Genomic DNA, 10,563 nt, shown 5'->3' with positions numbered 1-10,563 from the left:
GGAGAGTCAGAGCACAGCTGTTAACAGCTGTTATGACAGAGACAGTTTTTCCTTAAATTAGCAGTAGCATTAGATCCTATTGTTAGTTAAGACCACTTCTTGTGTTTCCTAGGTTCATAAGACTTTTAAACGTACTTGAATTTGTATAGTTAGGAAACCATGAGTGAACAAAGATTTCCTTATCTAAACCAACATATACTTGAACTCGTTGTGATTTGTTCAATCAGCTGAACTTCTAAAAAAATATATGCAGAATAAACTCTCACGCTGCACCTAACAGAGATAGAGTTAGATATAACGTGCTTATTCCTTAACTTGCCAGTAGATGCCACTTATTATTTAATAAGTGAGATCCAGTTTCACAGCACAGCTAAACTTAGATGAGGTTTCATTATTCATGGAGAGACAAACCAAAATGGATTTCTCATGAAGTGTTAGCCAGTTAAAGTGAGTCTCTGTAACATAATCATACATTATCTTCACATCTCAAAAGCTGTGACAAAATGCACAGTGTTCTGTCTTGTGGTCATTTTATACTTAATTCAAAGGCTTGCTCATTCTCTCTTTTAAAGTTTCCTGCTTTCTTCATTGTAGTTTGGTGCCTCACTCCAAGATAATCTTGCCAGCCTGTCATTTCTTCATTACCAAACGTAAGTGAAAATACCTTAATATTGTTTTTCTGCCTTTCTCTAGGGAAATCTTGACCCAGTACTTCTGTTTTTATACTCACTCCCTTCTTAGCTGCTGTGATTCACTCATGTTGGTTTTATGCCATTATACTACCAATAAACAAAACCATCCACAGCATTACCACTAAGTGATTGCATGTGTGTGTATTCATATTTTAATCTTTTTTGATATTGTGAGCCATTGTTATATTGAAATCAATATGGATTAATCTCTATTATATTGTTAATTATGGTTAGCCAAATTTCTAAAATATTGATAAATATATAGCACTTAATCAAAACATTGTTACTCACAGAAATATATATATATGTGCTTTTTCAAAATTAAATGATCAAAAGGATTCACTAAAATGGGGATTAGGAAGTTATCTTAGCAAACCTATTTACAATTTAGTAGGATCTTATTATCAATAAATCATTTAACTGCTCTAGACAATTTGTTTTTAAACTGAGCCTAAATTATTTGCAATAAACTAGAATACAGGCAGTTCAAAGTTACTGATTTTATTTAAACTTACCTACCAACATTAATTTATTTTCAAGTTTGAAGCAAATTATTAGAAGTTAAACTGTCATTGCAAAACATGCAAGCATTCTATATCTGTTACCTACCCTTTTATAACTGGCTTTTTTCTTCTCAACTGTTACCTAACAGTCTGTCCTAAACACTGCTGTAAAACTAATTTTCTTAAATTACAGGTATTGTATCATTATTCCGTTGGAAAACATTGAGCACAATTTTTTCTTAGATGGAGGACAAATGACTTAGACATTCAAAACCCTCCATAATCTGAATCTAACCTTTTTTTGGTTTTGTTTTGGCTGCCTTGGGTCTTCGTTGCTGCGCACGGGCTTTCTCTAGTTGCGGCAACTGGGGGCTACTCTTCGTCGTGGTGCACGGGCTTATCGCGGTGGCTTCTCTTGTTGCGGAGCACAGGCTCTAGGCGCGCGGGCTTCAGTAGTTGTGGCTCACAGGCTCTGGAGTGCAGGCTCAGTAGCTGTGGCGCACGGGCTTAGCTGCTCCGCGGCATGTGGGATCTTCCTGGACCAGGGATCGACCCAGTGTCCCCTGCATTGGCAGGCGGCTTCTTAACCACTGTGCCACCAAGGAAGTCCCCAACCTTTTTCAAAACTTATTCCATTCTATGCTCTTTCATGGATTGTAATAGCTTGCAGAACTAAACCATAAACTATTTATTTAGGTGGGTTTCTTTTTTTTCTGGTCAAAAATAAATTGAAGCATTTTAATTAGAATTTATCTTATTTAAATAGTAACTTTTAAGTTCTTTGGTTTTGCTATGCACTTATTATAAGCTGTCACATGCTTCTTTTTCATCTTTTGATACATATTTTTTGATCACTGACTTTGAGGTAACACTACCCAAAGCAATGATAATGAACACACCATTGCATTTTTTCCAGTTTGCAAAAATGTCATCTGATACATAGTCTTGTTTTATTTTTGGAAAATTCTGTGATGGGACTACCACAGTTGGAATTATCTTCAGTTTTCTTGTCAAGAAACTGAAGCTCAAAAAGTTGTCATTTGCTTGGTATCACTTAAGCAGCAGAGTCAGAAACAGAATCTATATCTTTGATACTTAATCCAATGTTTGTTTTTTTCACACTAAGAAACTGCATCAGTATCATGTTATCATATGAACCCTTTTTAGCATCATCAACATTACTATTACATAAAAAAAGACAGGCAAATAATATTATTAAGTAATACTTATATAATTAAATATCTACTAATATAGCTTTAACAGAATAGCAAGAGCACATGTGAAAAGAGATGAAAAATAAATCAGTCAGTTCTTTTGACACCTGGAGCAATATTATGTACACTATTTAGACGTGGCGTGAAATTGAAAATCTATATGGTTTGATAATTCAGAAAACAGGATTTTTAGATATGTCATATCATTGGGAAATTTTAAGATCATATGAATTTAAGACATAGAAAGGAATAATAAATAACCAAAAATGGGAATAAACTTCAAGACTGTATGGTAAGGGATGAGAACTTGATAACTTTTAACAATATGTTGTTTCCACGTAGCAGAACTTAATTGCTTCTAAGTAACTGGAGCCAAAAATCTATCAATGTGTAAGCTGCTAAACTTCCTGGGTTGAAATCTTGACCTTACCGCATACTGGTGTGAGATTTTGAGCAAGTTACTAAACCTCTCTGTTTCTTAGTTTCTTTGTCTATAGAACCAGGACAATGATAGTACCTACCTCATAGGTTTGTTTTGAGGATTTGATGACTTAATTCATGTTACATGCTCAAGATAGTTTCTGGCACACTTAACGAGGTTGTTACGGACTCTGAACAGTGCCTGGTTCAGTAATGCCAACCATCAACATTGTCATCAGGTTCATCATCAAAAACAGTAATAAGAAGTCTATGAAATTAATACTTGTAAAATTTGAAAAGGAACCATATACCCAGAAGATTACACATTTTCCAACAGCAGTTTCAGGTTAAAAATAAAAGAACTAAATGATATCTAGCTGCAAAGGCTTAATCAAGTCGATTTAAATACATCTAATTTAAGGGTAAAATGGAGACACTCTGAAGAAGCTTGTGAGCCTTTTTGATACTTAAAAAGTAAATTTAGGATTTATCATGAATTCTAACCAATCTAAACATCTTTCGTAAGTGTATTGCCAGATTTCTCTTCTACCACTGAGTGTGTGGTTATCCTTGAATAACAGGCTTCATACATTTAAAGTAATTATTGGTCTATCTTATTAAATTGAGTCTATTGGATTTATCTAAGTAATAAATAATCATAAAAACTGAAAATAGCTTTTGGTTTGTTTTCAAATAAATCCCTTTAAAAATAAGGCGCAAAATGTTTGTCACAATAAAAACAAAGGAGAGCTATTTGTCTAGTCAAGTGGCTCAAATCATCTGTGTTTATAAATTATCTCAAAGCGTAAGCTGGCTATTTTCCTATAATAAAATTCTATGAAGGTAAATAATACTTTAAAATGTAATAAATGGTCATATATTGATTAAATAAAGTGTTGTTTTGCAGAAATGTTTTCACATGGAATTGTGGCTGTGTTTTTTATTTCACCCTCTAGTGGCCTGATTCTAAAACTGCATTATCCCTTTTGATCAATTCATAGTAGTCTCTACTCTCTTTGGTTAACCATTGTTTTATAGTTCAGTGTTAAATGATTTAATCACATCTCTAAATTCATGCATAACAGTTTTTTAGTCTATACTAAAATACTACTCTTATAGCCATAGAAAGAAAATGAATTTCTTTTATTGTTTTAATGATGTTTATAGACTAAGGACTCAAGTCTTCAGTTGTGCCATCTACTCACGCTTTTCTAATTAAATATTTTGTTGAGTATGTCCTACCTCCAAAACATGCTGTAAAGATCCTCATGAGGGAAAAAGTAATTGACATTCTTCCGAATGTTCCTCATCTTTATTTTTATTTATTTTTTAAATAAATTTATTTTACTTATTTTTAAAATTTTTGGCTGCGTTGGGTCTTCGTTGCTGCACGCAGGCTTTCTCTAGTTGCAGTGAGCAGGGGCTACTCTTCGTTGCAGTGCGTGGGCTTCTCATTGCAGTGGCTTCTCTTGTTGCGGAGCACGGGCTCTAAGAGTGCGGGCTTCAGTAGTTGCGGCGTGCGGGCTTCAGTAGTTGTGGCACAAGGGCTCAGTAGTTGTGGCTCACGGGCTTAGTTGCTCCGCGGCATGTGGGATCTTCCCGGACCAGGGATTGAACCCGTCTTTTCTGCCTTGGCAGGCGATTCTTAACCACTGCACCACCAGGGAAGCCCCCCGAATGTCCCTCATCTTTAAATCAATTTTAAAATCATAATAAGGTGGCAAAAGATCATTAACTTGACAAAGGAGGGATCAATGCACACCTTTTACTAATCTAATTTGGAAGTTGGAAATATATTTCAGTTTCTACATAATGGCTAACAGATGAAAAACTATGCTATTTTGGTTTCTGTCTTTAAGTTTAACCATTTATGTTGATATGATACTATGTTTTTTTTGTTTTGTTTTGACCAAAATGTGAAGTAAGCAAATGTGAAATAGTCTTATTAGAATTACATGGATTCCCTCAATGATGTTGACTATATGTAAAAAATGATTGTTTGTAAACAACCATGCAAGAAACTTTTCATTAAGACCTATTAAGGAGAAAATCACAGTCCGTGAGTGACTTTTAAATTTTGTAAATAGCACTCTTTTTTTTCTCCCAATAATTTTATGGGAGGATTCAGAATTCAAGCATTTTATTATTTGATAGCAGCACTGATAACATTCTCAGGTCACATTATATTCTTCATGTTTTTAATTATTCCAATAACACTAAAGTTTGCCCTACCTTTAATTATTACATAATAAGGAATAGGTTTGAATTTTTATGATTTTTCTCATCATTTGTTTCCTGTTCTGACTGAAAGGAAATTAAATATTGCCTACAAAATTTATGGTTACCACACTGATGATAATACTTGGTAATTACATATATATTTTTTGAAGCAAATTTAATCATACAGAAGACTGTGCATTATTTCCTCTTTGCTTATGTGCTCTTGGCACAGAATCAAGATATGACCAAGAGAAAAATAAGCAGTTTTGGAAATTAGCTGGAGTTTCATTAATTTGGATGAACATCTAATAAGAGTCAAAACAGATAAGACCTTTGGCTTCAGGTACCTTCTATTCTTCTAAGAAGGTATAAAATAATAATATAAATAAATAAATGATTACAAATTCTGCAATGAAGTAAAATTAAGGATATAATGAAGATCAGAAGTATGTGATTTAGATTTGGGGAGGTAGGTAAGACTTTGCTGAGGAAATAATATTTAAGCTGAAACCTGAAAGATAAGTAAGAATCAGCCAGAAAAAAAGTGAGGAACAAGTTTTCCAGGCAGCAGAACTGTATGCTTAAAAGCCCTAAGGTGGGAACCCTCCTACACTGTTGGTGGAAATATAAGTTGGTAAAACTACTATGGAAAACAGTATGGAGGTTCCTCAGAAAACTAAAAATAGAATTACCATATGATCCTGCAATCCAGCTCCTGGGCATATAGCCAGACAAACTATAATTCGAAAAGAAACATGCACCCATATGCTCATAGCAGCACTATTCACAATAGCCAAGGCATGGAAACAACCTAAATGTCCATTGACAGATGAATGGATAAGGAAGACACGGTACGTATATACAATGGAATATGACTCAGCCATAAAAAAGAACAAGACAATGCCATTTGCAGCAAGATGGATGCACCTAGACATCATACTAAGTGAAGTAAGTCAGAAAGAGAAAGACAAACACCATATGATATAACTTATATGTGTAATCTAAAATATGACACAATTGAACCTGTCTACGAAACAGAAACAGACTCACTGACATAGAGAACAGACTTGTGGTTGGCAAGGAGGAGGGGGTTGGGGGAGGGATGGAGTGGGAATTTGGGGTTAGCACATGTAAGCTTTTATATGTGGAATGGATAACAACAAGGTCCTACTGTATAGCACAGAGAACTATATTCAGTATCCTATGATAAACCATAATGGGAAAGAATATAAAAAAAAGAATGTATGTATATATATAACTGAATCACTTTGCTGTACAGCAGAAATTAACACATTATAAATCAACTATAGTTCATTAAAAAAAAAAATCTTCCCTACGTTTAAAAAAAAAAGCTCTAAAGTGGAAAATAGCTAAAAAGTGAATTACCAAGTTACATTTATGTTTACACTACAAAACTGTACTTATATTCTCTTCATTTTCTCTTTGGTATTTTTTTGGTATATGGACATTCCTACATTATCACATAATTTATTCACAATATCTGTGTTTTGTATCTCAGTAGGTGAAAATTATGATCAGTATTTATCTATGTATATGTACATATACATGTATGTATGTGTGTGTGTATATAGATAGATATATACATATAGTAGGCATGGCTTACGTTACTATTAAAAGGATTTTTTCTAATTTTCTATTCCTTAAAAAAACAGAGAACGCTACTGGCCTGTTTGGAACACAACATCTTCAAAAGAATCTGAGCGGTAGGCTACTTCATACAGGTGACATTTTTTGGAGAGCATTAACCGGACTTTTTGTCTTTGTTGCTGGTTTTGTTTGTTGTTCCTCTATTACTTCCGCTACAGTAACAACCTCAGCAATAATTTTTTAAACCATAAGACTTGACTGTAAGGTCAGATAAATTCCCAAGATAGCAAACCACCATCCCGGCATCTTAGGGGTGGCATACTCAAAATTTCATAGAAAGAGATGATTGTTCAATGACGAGCCCATTCCTTCTTACTTCTTAAAACAAAGGAGCCAGAATGCAAACCAGAGCTTATTATCTGAAGTTTTTTACACAAGATACACTAAAAGTAAGAGCAAGACCTATGTCCTGGTTTTGTTTTACATCTGTGGTTACAGCTTAATTTTGCGTGATGCCCGCACTTCGACTCCCAAAAGTGTCCCAGGTTAAGATCATGAATTATAGTTAGTTTACCTATAAGACATTAATGGGTCCAAAGTATAACCCATCAACAATAGCATGTCACACTGAAACCCCCTAACTATTTAGAGAAGTTGCCTGCTACCAGTCAGTATTATGAGTTGCAAGCCATAGAAACTCTGTGGGAAAACTGAAGCAAACAATGAATTTCTTGGAAGCATATAAAGAGAAAACTGAAGAGCCAGTGTCCCAGTGCCCAGGAAGTAGAACAGCTCCTGGAGGCTAGGTCACAGAAACTAACGAACAGTTTTGTTAGGGTGCTGCTACAAACTGGGATATTTTGCCTCGGAGTTTCAGATTTGGTGGCACTCTGCCAAGGTTTCAGTGCCAAGGACACAGGGAATCTGATTCATATGGGTCGTGTGTCCCTCTCAAGGTTAGGGAAGGTCAGGGCATTTTCACCGGCAAATCTTCCACAACAGAGAAAGCAGAACTTTCAGTGAAGTTTTGCTTTCTCTATTGTAGAAGCGAAGTCAAAGGAAAGGGTGCTGGGCAGGAAAACCACAAAAGCCCACCACGTACTGTTGGATAGCACTGAGGAATCATCTCAGGGGATATTTCAACAGTGAGAAATCCTCTTTCAGAGACCTGAATTCGTTCTTAAGATTAATAAAGATATTCATAGCATTGTTTCAGCCAAATGTTTAAAATTTTTACATCAGTTTCCTTTTGCAAAACCTCCTCTCAGGTCAAAGAAAAGAGGCACGGAATGAACAACTGCTGTTTTCAGCTAAACAAGTTCATCACTTTTTAACTGATCCAGATCTTAAGCTTATGTTTTGATTTATGGATGTAGTGACTCAGGATCCAGATGAAAGTATTAGTACAGTGTTTGAGATCCATACTTCTCAATCTGGCATTTAATATCCTCCACAAACAAACCCAATCTTACTTTTACTGCTCTCTCACATATATTCAAATATCCTGGGAAATATATCAACTTGCCAATTCTAAACACGCAGAGCATTTGCTTGATCCTTTGCCTCTGTCGAAACCACTCTTCTCCTTATCATATTCAGCTGAGACATATCCTTATATGTAAACATATACTTACTGTGAACAACTTTATCTTGCTGTCTTAGGTCAGAGATATTTATCTTATGCCCTAACTGCCTGGTAATTGCACTATCTTGTATAAATTATATTTCATGTGAACATACCTTATACTTTCCACAGTACCATAAATTTCTTTAAGGCAGAAATTATTTCTCATATATATATATTTTTTTATCCACAGCAGTGGGCCTTGACACTTGATTAAATACTAGTCTAGGTTTCAAGTAGCAATAATCAATGTCTACAGATAAAGTTAAATAATTGCTTTGTTCCCTGCTATTTAAATACACATGTTCAAAATAAATTTCCTACCAACTTTAATAAGTTTATTTGAGACAGTCTCCATGCCATTTAAATAACACTGGGATCTAAGCCAGTTAGGCCAATTAGCTCATATCTGCTTACAGATTCAGAGTGAGTACAAACCACCTGCATGAGTCTAGTTGATGTAATTCAATATCCTTTTATGACCTAAAAACAGTGATGATAATTTAAAAAAATGACTAGCCCTGTGAATCCAGGCATTTGAATCATTCAGTTAATTTCACTGTTTGTATTAAACATAATGCAAAAGAACACATTCCTTTAGTTCCTTTATATTAGATGAGCTCCGTATACTGCTGCTAAATTTCCAACAATATAGAGTTGCTGACAAATCATCAAACTTTTGGATGGTTTTATATAGATCTTTGAAAGCTTGGAAAAAATCCAAAAGCAACATACAATTCTCTTCTTAAAAACATCTATTACTGCTCAAGATTTATTCATGTAACTATAGTCATGGTATCTTTGTGTTCTAGAATTTTTTTGCTAAAATATAATACTATATTTGACAAAGACTCCTTTCTGCCACCTAAAATGGAGTTGTCTGGTGCCTGAAAAACTATTTTACTTTACATACACACACACAGCTCAAAGATTTAATTAAGTTGGCTTTAAAAATTATATATAGGTCACAACTTTGTCCTCTGCTCTGAATTGGTGATTCTAAACTTTTACAGTAGTAACTTTAAAATGACATTGAAAATCTATAATTTTTTTTATCACCAATTCTTAGTGTTTATTTATACAATGCTATTCCCATGCCTTCAAGAATTTTTCAGTTAAAGTTTCGAAGCCTAAATGAAGTCTAAGTTTCTGTCTAAATTAAGATCTACAGATCCTTTGAAGCTGTATGCACTTATTTGAACATCCCATCTAGCCTGTCACTTCATATAAGTCTTTGTGATTTGACATATACACATGAAACTGTTTAAAGCTGTGGCACTGTCAGGTCAGGAGTGTCCCCAATTCTCTAAATGTAAGCATTTAGACAATGTAGTTATTGGCAAGTATAGTATTCGTTTAATCTTCTATCAAAGCAAACACATGCTTTAAAAGTCCAAGGTACCATAATGTGCAGAAATGAGGCCAGGATCACACTGTAACTACCCCAGTATTTACTAAGTGCAAATATTGATGTACCATGTTGTGGAAAATTCCTCTAGCCACAAAAAGTATTGTAAGCTCTATGTTTATTTTATTTTCATGACCAACAACTTGTCAAATACAATGTCTTACTTCTAAGGGAAAAAGTATCATAGTATCAAAAATAAATATGACTCTCCAAACATGAGAGCTTCTTACTAACCCACCCAAAGGGTGCCCAAGTGACATTTACTCTCTTTTCATAAAATCTCTCTGCACACATCTCTATATTTGAGCACTGGTGTCCAGTTTTGTTTATTGGGGTTTCATTATAGGCACAATTGATTGAATCACTGGGCACATGATTGAACTGATTCTCCGGAGCCTTCTCTTCCCTAGGGGTCAGGCTGATGGTATATGGCTCAAAGCCTCAATCCTCCAATCACATGGTTGGTCTCTCTGGCCTGAATTACCGCCATGCTGAGTCATCTTGCCAGCTTGAAATACACTGGAGCCTACTACAAGTCACTTGGTTAGCTTAAATTATCAGGGCCCAACATGAAAACAAAGGCATTCCTATCACTCAGGAAATTCCAAGGACTGAGAGGCTACCTCCCAGAAACCAGAGACCAAGGCTAGCCAAAATTTTATTATACACCAACCCCCCCCCAAGCCCAAATTACCATTATCTCTTGCCTGGACTATTGCAATGGCTCCCAAAATGGTATTCCTCTTATTCTTCTACTTTCTTTCAGCCCATTCTCCCCACATCAGCTGAAGTATTCCTTCAAAGTCAATGGCTGCTTAGTTCCCCAAAGTCTCCAATGGCTGCTTAGTTCACTCACTGTACAAGCTAAGGTTTT

At 35.0% G+C, this 10,563-nt stretch overlaps 1 long non-coding RNA gene across 1 annotated transcript in view; it reads left to right on the top strand.

Moving 5' to 3' along the window:
• Nucleotides 1-403: 403 nt before the first annotated feature.
• Nucleotides 404-10,563, top strand: part of LOC132371576 (uncharacterized) — a 49,676-nt gene continuing 39,516 nt past the window's right edge. The window contains exons 1-2 of the long non-coding RNA XR_009504886.1: nucleotides 404-447; nucleotides 595-650. This is a non-coding gene — a long non-coding RNA (uncharacterized LOC132371576). The remainder of the gene's footprint in view (nucleotides 448-594; nucleotides 651-10,563) is intronic.

The sequence above is a fragment of the Balaenoptera ricei genome, chromosome 9 (genome assembly GCF_028023285.1).
Source record: "Balaenoptera ricei isolate mBalRic1 chromosome 9, mBalRic1.hap2, whole genome shotgun sequence".
NCBI lineage: Eukaryota > Metazoa > Chordata > Mammalia > Artiodactyla > Balaenopteridae > Balaenoptera > Balaenoptera ricei.
The sequence above is the reverse complement of the archived record's forward strand: the minus strand, read 5'-3'. Positions and strand labels throughout refer to the sequence as shown.